We start from the raw sequence: 10,491 nt of genomic DNA on the forward strand, positions 1-10,491 counted from the left end.
AGGGCACGGGCACTTCATCGTCAAGCGCACCGACTGCCTAGCGTTTCGCACAGGCCAAACCCTGACACAGACACGCAGCGCTGCCGCCCGGGCAGGGGCAACTCCCGGCTTCACCCTGACAATGGAGGGAGGGCGTGGGGGACACACGTGGGAGATGTCTCGGGAGTCCCTCCGACTGCCCGCCCGGGGATCACCTACCTGCGCCGGCTAAGGCCGGGGTCGACGTGGGCGGCGACCTCGGTCAGCCCGGGTCGGCGTTGGCGTTGGCGTTGGCGGTCCTCCTTCCGGCGCCCCCCGCGCGGACCACAGCTCCTCGGAGAACTGGCCCCCGGAGGTCGCGGGGCGGGCCCGCGGAGGCTCCGCGCCCCCCCGCTGCTCGCCGATGCCGTGAAAGGCAGTTGAGCCAGCCAGTGGCACGGCGAGCTCGCGGGCTAGTTCCGCCTACGTGTGGCTCAGAGGAGAGGGCGACTTCCGGGAGAGGCACCTTCCCAGAAGACCGCGGTCAATCTACGCCGAAGTTCTCATTGGTCCTACCGGATCACAGACTCCCGCCCAAGGGGCTAGTGGGACCTCTGATTGGATAAAACCTCCAAGTTCCGTCCTGGGACGCGGGGGTGGGTGGGCTCTCCGGCGAGAGGCGGTCATTTAGTAGGAGGATGTGCTACGTGTGCCATGCGGGGGACTGGGGGGTTGGTGGTGGCCGGCAGAGGGTAAGTCAGGCTGCACCACGAGGGCGCCAGGAAAGCCCCGCCAAGATAGTGAGTGAAGCCCGCAGAACCTCTGCTGAGCTCCACCTGCTCAAGTGCCTGAGCTGGTCCTAAAGAATGCATAGAGGAAACAAATTTACGTTAAGTGGGGATTTAAACTAAAAGTGAGGCAAGAGTTGAGGGTGTGGGTCAGGCTTGAAGTGGCAAAAGTGTGCCAAATAGGGAAACTTACCTTCTTATGTCCTGTGAATTGCGGGGCTAGGAAAACCGCCTGGCTCCAGCTCTGTCTCAGAGCTTGGTTGATATTTTGATTCTTTCTGTTCTCCAGCCTTGAAACTAGCTGCATTTCAGCTAATCTGGAACCTCAGCTGATTTTTTTTTTTTTTACTGCATTTTTGTTTAAAACAACAGGCTCAGTAGAATGGAACCAGTTAGCCCCGCCGGTGTGGCTCAGTGGTTGAGTGTGGACCCATGAACCAAGAGGTCCTGAGTGCAATTTCCCGTCAGGACACATGCCTGGGTTGCAGGCGGAATCCCCAGTAGGGGGCATGTAAGAGGCAGCGGATTGATGTTTCTCTCTCACCAATGTTTCTATCCCTCTCCCTCTTGCTCTACAACAGAAATCAATAAAAACATGTATTTTTTTTTTTTAAAGAATGGAACCAGTTAGCATGGGCTTTGGGAAATTTAGAGTTTACAACGTAAATTTAAGAATTTGGTTTCTTCAGACACAAGATTCTCAGGTCCATCCGCTGCTCTGAGGGACTGAATTATTCCTTGCATATAAATCTGTGGGGGCCTTCTGGGAATTCGAGGTTTCCTGACTTGCCCCATCTTTAGAATGTGCATGCATTCAGCTCGTACCTTGTTAGCCTACACTATGGTGTACCTTTGCTTGAATTCCTAAGAGAATCCTTGCTCAGATTTCAGGACAAATTAGGAACTGGGTGGGTTCTAATGCAGGTATCCCTCCACCCCCACCTACTTAAATACAGTAGGTGAAAAATTTGGATTATAAAAAATTGTAGACTGAGTAGAGAGCGTGAACTAGCATCTATGGAGCAGTATTCACACTAAAATGACTTTATAAAGCCTGAGACAATAAAATTAGGATATAATGTACAGAAATCCAAATCATAGCATCAATGGAATGAAAATGAGAGTTGACTTGCTACATGCCCATTAGGTTGAGTATCTACTGCTTTAAGTTTCCTCATGTTTCCCATCAAAGCCATTTTTATTTTGTTAACAAATGGTCCCTGCCACCAATCCAATGCCAACAGGAGTCCACAATCTGAGGTAGTTAAAAGGAGAGACTGTTTTCGAACCAGAAAACACAGCTTGGGTGGAAACAAAGGTGTGCTCTCCCACTCGCTCTCCAAAGGAGAGGCCCACTTTTATAAAGTCCCTGCCCTGGTCCCTGATTGGTCTATTTCTATGCAAATGCTGAATCCAAATTTATACATTTTAATTGGTCCACTTAGCATTGTCCTGATTGGTTAGAGTTATGCACTCACTTGGTCCTTATGGAGATGCTTTGATTGGTTGGTAAAGATGCAAAGGAGGATGTAGCACACAGTTCCAAATGAACAGGGCATATCTTGGTCGAAATATGATTCCAGAAACTTCTTTATAAGTGTTGGCTCCAATGGCAAGAAGTCTTGGCAGCCTGACCTATTGTGCCTCCCTAAGATGCACTATGCAAGAGAGGCCTGGGTCAGCAATGGCTGCCAGGTTCTGGTTATGAATTTGAGTCCAAGTAGCCAGGAGGAGCCCTTCCCGACAGGTATATTTCTTCTCAGAGTCCATGGTTTCATTCTGATAACTTTGGTGGAGGTATCATTATTCTCAGTTTTACAGATGAGGAGCTGAGAGACAAATTAAATGATCAGCCTGGAGCCATAGAGCTGCTTCAAATCTAGAAAAGCTGGTTAGGAGGACATTTGTCCAGCTCTAAGGTCTTGTGAAAACAAGGCTTTAGCCCTGAGAGCCGGCAGAACCAATAGCAGGAGGGTGAGAGGACTGGTTTGTGCCTCCATCATCTAAAATTGTGCCTGACCCATAGCAAGGACTCAATAAATACTGTGTGAATAGACAGGTCTGGGTTCAAGTCATTGCTCCACAACACTCTGATGGTAGTGATTCCCCTCTAACAGTCACTTCCCTACTCTTAGAAGCAAGCCTCGTGTTTACCTCCCCTGTAGTCCTTGATTTGGGGAGGTTCGAGACACTCTTGGCTCTAAGGCTCTGTCCTGAGTTGTGGAGTAGTGGGGAGCCTAGTTTGGAACATTGAGTCTGGAGAAGGATTTCATAGGAGATTTTGGGAAAGATCTTTTCCCTTTTCTCCTTCTGGACATGTGATATGTGGATGGTGCTACTGCAGTCATCTTATCCCCTGAGGGGGGAGCCCTTAAGGATGAGGCAGACAGGAGAGATAAGGAGAAATCAAACTTTTGATGACTATATTGGGAAAGAAATCAGCCCTGAAGTTTGGGCCTCTCAGTTTTAATAGCCAGTTAATTCCTTTTTAAAATACTATTTAAAATTGGGCATAAATATAAAGGTACTTTTGTCAGTTAATTTCTATGACTTAGTGCACTAGCGGAGTGATTGTGGCAAGGGAGTTAACCTCCTGAAAGCTCAGCTGCCTCATTATAGAGTGGGGGCAGTAATAATAACCATCTTCTCGGGTTGACGTGAGGAGCTAATGAAACAATACATGCTCAGTTTCAGCACAGGACCAAGCACCAAGTAAGCATTTAGAAAATGTTAATATGCTTTGACATTTTGCATTGACCGCAACTTCCTTATTTGCCAACAATTCCTCCAACAACTGGCTTTTAAGCTTGGGACAAGTGTACTGACAAATTGGTAGGATTTGTCACCAAGTCACATGATCACCTCCTGGAAGATGAGCCTGGCTTCAGCAGTGGAGCAAGTGGTTCCATTTGCTGTGTGGAGTGCATCCAAGGAAGAAGGCCACATCTGGTCACACTGAGCCTCTGGCAGCTCTGAAGATCGACGACTTTTGGATCTTGAAGTCTGTAAACATAGGAGTGAGCTTTTCCTCATTTTCAACATAGTTTTCTGGTACAGGATCTAATATTTGTTTGCCAGGAGAGGTTAGAACCAGGCAATCTATAGTGATGGCTGGGCAGTTGTGCCTCTAATGCATCCCCACCAAAAAACTAAATGTGTGTTGTTTTTATCTTCCTGACTTAAAAGGATTATGAGCTACAGCTGGATCAGAGTGAGCTGGGACTATATTTCTGGGAGGCCACCTGAGGACCTGCCTTTTGGGGAGATTCTGGGAAGGCAGGAAGAACTGAGATCCTAATCTTAGGAGGTGAGGTGTGGCTGTGAGCACAGAGAGGAGATAATGAAGTAGAGGAGAAAAGCCTTGTGACTAGAGAGAGAGAGAGAGAGGGAAGGAGAGGAAGAGCTAGAGTAAACACACACACACACACACACACACACACACACACACACTTGTGAGCTATGGAGAGTGGCTGCCTTATTCCCATCGGTTTCTCATTTCTCAGTGTGGTGGGTTATATTTTCCAAAAATGGCCACAAAAATATTGCAGCCCCATATGCTCATCCAGCACCTTGCTCATCAGGAGATGGTGTAAAGCCCCCTCCTTTGGCTCAGGAAGGCCGATGGGACCGTGTGAGATCCTTTACAGACAGAGTTCAGGAGAAACAACGCTGTGTAACTTCTGAGACAGCCTCTGCTGGGCTCTTGGTATTCATGTCCTTGAACCCAGTCACGCTACCATGCTGTGCACAGCCCAGCCCAGGCTACATGGATAGGCCCGTGTGGAGAACCAGCTGAGCTATCTTGGAAGCCAGGGTTGTGGGAATGGGCTGCCTTGGGAAATGGATGCTGCAGTTCTGGGTTGGGCTGCTGGGGCTGCTGTGGCATAGAGCAGACATGAACCTTCCCTGCCAAGCCCTACCCAAAGCGCAGATTGGTCGGTGAAAACAGGTGACAGTTGCCCTGTTAAGCCCCTAAGGTTCACAGTGGTCTGTTATGCAGCAAGCCAGCTAGAATTCTTTCCATTCTCATCCTTGGAGTCCCCTTGAGGCTCCAGGAGAGCGCCTCCAGCCAATAATACCTCCCTTTGAACAGTATGAACTCTATGAACTGGGTTTGCTACTTGCTACGAAAGGATACCCCGAAGACAGCCTCCCACTCCCAAGGCCTTAGAAGATGACACCACCTCAAAGAACTCAGTACATTCCTGAGGCTGACTCCCTACTGATTTCTGAAAATGAATTACAAGACTGTGCTTCTGATGTGTTTGTGTTTGTCTGGGGTGGTGGTGGGTCAGTTTGTTTATCTACAGTCAGAACCAGCTTCCAGGGGACTAGAACACCCACTTTGCAAGACAAGCATATTCTCCCTGTGTGAGCAGATGAGGTGAGAGCCACAGCAGCCCAGAGAAGTGGCTCCAGGTCACAGAGCAGAACAAGGAGAGATGTGGGTGCATGATTCCTGAAGCAAATGGCATGGAGCTGACAGGCCTCAAGATCTATGTTCCAGAAAAGAAAGTGTCACTAGGGGACATACCGAGTGCTGTGAGCACAATACCCTCCACCAGTGCCACCCATTTTTGCCCCTGTGAAGTTCACCACTCCTTTTTTTGTGCGTTTCTGCACTCTGCTGAGAGAGATCTTAATCCCTTCATTGACATAGCCAGGGAGGCGTGAATTTCCTTTCCTCTTAAAGATGACATTGTATATGTCTGGGCCAATCAATGTCTCGCTGACCTTTAAATATCAGAGGACCATCCTATTATTTTGCTTCTAAGCAGGTTCCATGAATTAATGTGAATGAAGTACCCCGTGTGTGGTAGACTTATTTGGGATTCTCCAATAAGGGCATCGAGAGCAGGGATTCAATGCTAAGTGTGGATTTTGGTAAGTGCAGGAGCACAGGTCTAGGAGTGGGGAATCGAGATAAGGAGAGTGGATGTCTTACTGTAATTTATCATAAGAAATACTGATTTGGTCTTTATCCTCTTCCTAGCATAGAACTCCTAAAACACTAGGAATTTCCTAAGTGCTGAGAGGGATCATGGTATCTTCTATTATGTTAATGAGGGGGCTTTGAGAAGCACCTAAAGACAGGGGTAGGCTGCCAGGAGGCTCAACCAAGTGATGAAAGGGTTGGAACTTTGAGTTCTGCCCCTGTACCTCCCAGGAGGGGAGGGGAGCTGAAGTTTGAGTTCAATCCCAATGAGCAATGATTGGTTAAATAATGAAGCCTAAATAAATTGCCTAAGTAATGAAGCCTCCATAAAACCAACAAGACAGGGCCTGGAGGGCTTCTAGGTTGGTGAACACACGGAGATTCGAGGAGAGTGGTGCCCTTGCCCTATGTGTCTCTTCCTTCAGGCTGCTCTTGAGTGTGTGGATGAAAAGGGGCCACATGCTAAATCTGACAAGTCAGGGGAGGCCTGCGTGGCGGTGTTACAAACTCAGAGACCCAAAGTAACCACATAGGCTCATCTGAAATCAAAACTTTTTAACTAAGGACCGTTTATGGTGGGTAGTCGTGTCCTAGGCTAGAATCTCCCCAGATTCCCAGACAAAAGTCAATCTTTACCTTAACTGATCTTATCTATTGTCTTTTTGCATCTAGGAGAACATATCCTTGGAATGTCAAAGTAATTTTCCTTTTTCCGGACCCCTCGAAGCACAGGCACTGCTCTGCGGAGACCACAGATCCCCTCGTTGTTATGGAGTTAATACCTATCCTGCACCCCCCTGTGTAAAAGATGAGTATATCTATCATTTTACTTTTTTTCCAATCCCAGAGGTTTTTCTGCTTTGCTTTCTCCCACCTCCCAAGTCTATCACTAATGGATTTCATGTAACCCACGTTCGTCTCCTCCTTTGATTGTAATGCATAAAATGAAGTGCAAAACTGCCATTCTCTGGAGCATTATCTCAATCTGTTGAGATTTTGCTTCCCAGCAATTGTCGACAGTTTGGATCAAATAAACTCACAAAAATTCTCTATACGTTTGAATGTTTCTTACATTAACAGGCTCAAATAAACTCATACAAATTCTCCGTAGCTTTGAACATTTCTTATGTTGACAAGTCTTAACTGTTAATCCAATAAGTAAAATGTTTCTGTGAGTTCTAAACTGTCATAGCAGATTAATCGAATTCAAGGAGGGGATCATGAGAACCTAATTTATAGCCAGTCGGTCAGAAGCACAGGTGATCACCTGGACTTGTGATTATCACTTGAAGTGGAAACAGTCTTGTAGGACAGATACTTTAACTTCTGGGATCCGACCGATGCTTTCTCCAGGTAGATAGTGCCAGATTTGAGTGGAATTGTAGGAAACCCAGCTGGTGTCTGAAAATTGCTTGGTGTGGGGCAAAAGCCCACCAATTAAAATGGTGTTGGAATAGAATATCATCAGATTATTCAGCCAGCTCCACTGTGGGCTACTGGAGCCCAAGGATGCTGCAGAACTCAGCACAGAGCAGCAGCAGCACCTCAGGATCCACCTGGAGGGCTGGAAAGGGGATAGGGAGCCGGAACATTCACACACCAATTCCTGAGGGTTGAGGGCACGAAGGGGGTCGTTTTGTTATTGGTGGGGTGCCCTCCATGTCCCCATCTGTTACAGTGGAAGTGGCGTTCTTGTGATGTCACAAGAAAAGGAATTTCCTGTGTGGATGAAAAGGAGCCACATACTAACCCTGACAAGTTCAGGGGAGGCCTGCGTGGTGGCCTTACAAACTCAGAGACCTAAAGTAACCACAAAGGATGGCCTGAAATTACAACCTTTTAACTGAAAGCAGTTTATGGCAGGTGGTCATGTCCTAGGCTAGAATCTGTCTCGACAAAGGTCAATTTTCACCATAATATGGTGAAATGTCTATTGTCTTTTTGCATCTAGGATAACATACTTTTGGAATGTCAAGGTCACTTCTCTTTTTCTGGACCCATCTGGACACAATAACAATGCCAGAGCAGAGACCACAAATCCCCTCATTGTTATTATTATTGAGTTAAACTGTTGACTTTTAACTACCCTGCACCCACCTATGTAAAAGATGTAAGTGTCTAACATTTTATTTTTTATCCAATCCCAGAGGATTCCCTGCTTTGCTTTGTCCCTCCTCCCCAATTTATCACCAGTGGGTATCATGTAACCCACTTATGTCTTCTCTTTTCATTGAAAATAAGGTGCAAAACTGCCATTCTCTGGAGCATTAACAACAACAAAATGCCTCCAAATCCACACCTGGAATCTGGACCTCTTACGTCTCTCATGATTTTAAAGTATTAAAGCAAACATTTTCCACTTCCCTGACAATTAGTTCAGACCTAACTATCGAGCATAGTTTTCTCCTGTTTGAAGTTGTCCGGACTTCTCCTGCTCTTAGGTTCTGAGTTGCTATTCAAAGCAACTGCCACATGAGTGTGGGCTAGGCTTTGGAATGAGCTGTTTCCTGCAGCTGGTTGGGCTTTTCTCATCATGAAAGGAAAGTGTTCCGTTTCTAGATCAAACATTTGAAAATGTTGCAAAGTCCAAGAATATCTCTTGTGTCTTGACAGGTGGGTGTGCTGAGGGGCTTCTTTTTTGTGTGTGTTATATTTCACTTAGAAGCTTCGGAAAGTACATGTTCTCTGCCTTACCAAAGCAGGGGGACTTACACTTCGGTGCTATTTAGAATCCCCGAGCTGCTATCTCAAAATGCTGCTTTTGTTAGTGTTTTTGTAAAATGTTTGGCCTTTTGAACTTTGGCCCAGGGTGGTTTCAAGGCAATGGAGGAGTAGCATAGAATGGGGAAAAGTGACAAACCGATGAGTGGGTGGGAGGAGCAGCTCTGCATGACAATGGAGTCCCCAGCCTCCTAGCCTCATTCTCCATAATCTTGGGAGGGCCTGGCTTTTTAGGGGTGAAGAAGGGGGCTGTCAGTGAATGTCCAGGGGGTTCTGCCTACTTTCTAGTAACTCTTCTGTCCTCCACCCTAAGAGAAAGCAGGGGCTGCCTTTAACTTAAAATGTTAAGTCCAGCCCTGGCCAGTGTGGCTCAGTAGATTGGACATCGTCCCATGCACCCAAAGGTTGCTGGTTCGATTCCCGGTTGAGGCACATTACAAGAAAGCTCACTTACAAAATAGATTCTTAGTCAATTTCATTGTGTTTAGTTCCAATGGTTAAGATGCTTTGTGCTCACATATGATGTTTCTCTCTCCTTCCTTCTCCCTATCTCTCTTTAAAAATAAATTTTAAAAATTTCATAATGTTAAGTCCAAGTTCTGGTCCATGGTATGCTTATGAAATGCTATTAGAGAATTTATAAAGAAAAGCTACTGCCTCTTGTCCTACCCTTCCATCCCCCTGCTAATCCATGCTACTGTTTATATTTTTTGTTTCTTTGACTGTTATATCTATAATTTTGAATACTAAACTTGGGATTCAATTGCTTTGATTCATCAACTTTAGACAGTCTCCGATGACTCCATTACAAGAAAGCTCACTTACAAAATAGATTCTTAGTCAATTTCATTGTGTTTAGTTCCAATGGTTACCTTTATAACTTTAAATAAGTACTTACTCCTCGGCTTCCTATTATTTCAATGATAGAGAATATCATCTCTTTCTGTCCTCTTGGATGAAAATAGCAAGTTCTTTCAACTATCTCTTCCTAAGTCCCATCTTTGGACAGAGTCTACAGGAGTCTGTACGTGTAATGTCACACATGGCCACCCACTCTGAAGACCATGCTTCCTCTTTTCTCTCACGTCCAGCTGTGACATATGACTTTTCTGGTTGAGAAGATGTAATTTGCGGTGTGGGGACTTCCTAAAGGTAAGGAGGCTGGGCCAGCTTTCCCCCTTTTCTCCATTCTATGGCTTGAAATGCAGATGTGAGGGCTGGTGCTTTGGCTGCCCTTTGGGACCAGGCAGATGTGGGCTATATCCTAGGGATGGTGAAGTGTAGGTAGAAGGACTTGGCTCCATAGTGATTTCATGAAGCTGCCACAAGAGCTCTGGATTGTTTGCACAGATGTCTTTTACGTGACTGGGAAATATAATTCTATTTTGCCATTTTGAGTTTATTTGTTAGGTGCTATCAAATCCAAATTCTAACTAAGATAGTCATGAATATCTAAGTATTTTCACAGTCAAGACTGACTACATTTACCTTCTCTTATCCTTTGCCTAGTCTGAACCTAGATGCTGAAAACCAATCAGCAGAGTTTACATTATTATGTAAGCGTTGATCACTGCAGAACCACACAGCGTGTGGGCTGGCTGCTGGCATGGTTCTTGGGCTCTGGCAAGGTGGGAGGGTAAAGCGATAGGGGACTCAGGTGGATGGTGTCAGCAAACTCGATGACCTGTGAGGCAAAAGCAGGTGAAATCTGCAAAGGGTGTGCTGGCTGCTAGTATCTTCTGTGGTAAAATCTCTGGGTTTGCAGAGCAGATCACTGTGAATCACAATTGCTCCCACTGTGGGCTGATACGTGTATCCCCTCCCCTCTCCTCCCTCCAAGGGTTTCCTATGCACTTCATCTCTGCTGGTCTGGGTAAGGGGAAGCTGATATGGGACATTGGCCCCTCTTCCTTCCCCGAGGAGAGGCTCATTCTAGTTGGGGAGTGCCCTGCTGCCACTGTCAGGGTAACAGGAGAGAGGACACTGTCCATTTCCCCTGGGTGTGAGCTATGCAAAACCCTGGGTTTCCAGTGACTATGCTGCCTGACATGAGAGGTTGGAAACAGGAATCTTGGTGTCCTCTGGATA

The 10,491-nt window shown here is 46.3% G+C and overlaps 1 protein-coding gene across 1 annotated transcript in view; it reads right to left on the bottom strand.

The window, feature by feature from the left end:
• The window catches only part of NXT1 (nuclear transport factor 2-like export factor 1), a 3,099-nt gene extending 2,720 nt beyond the window's left edge, over positions 1-379 (bottom strand). Inside the window, exon 1 of the mRNA XM_006757254.2 lies at positions 199-379. The gene's annotated coding sequence lies outside the window, so the exon portion shown is untranslated. The remainder of the gene's footprint in view (positions 1-198) is intronic.
• Positions 380-10,491: the final 10,112 nt, after the last annotated feature.

This window comes from Myotis davidii, unplaced genomic scaffold, assembly GCF_000327345.1.
Source record: "Myotis davidii unplaced genomic scaffold, ASM32734v1 scaffold435, whole genome shotgun sequence".
In the NCBI taxonomy this organism is placed as follows: Eukaryota; Metazoa; Chordata; class Mammalia; order Chiroptera; family Vespertilionidae; genus Myotis; species Myotis davidii.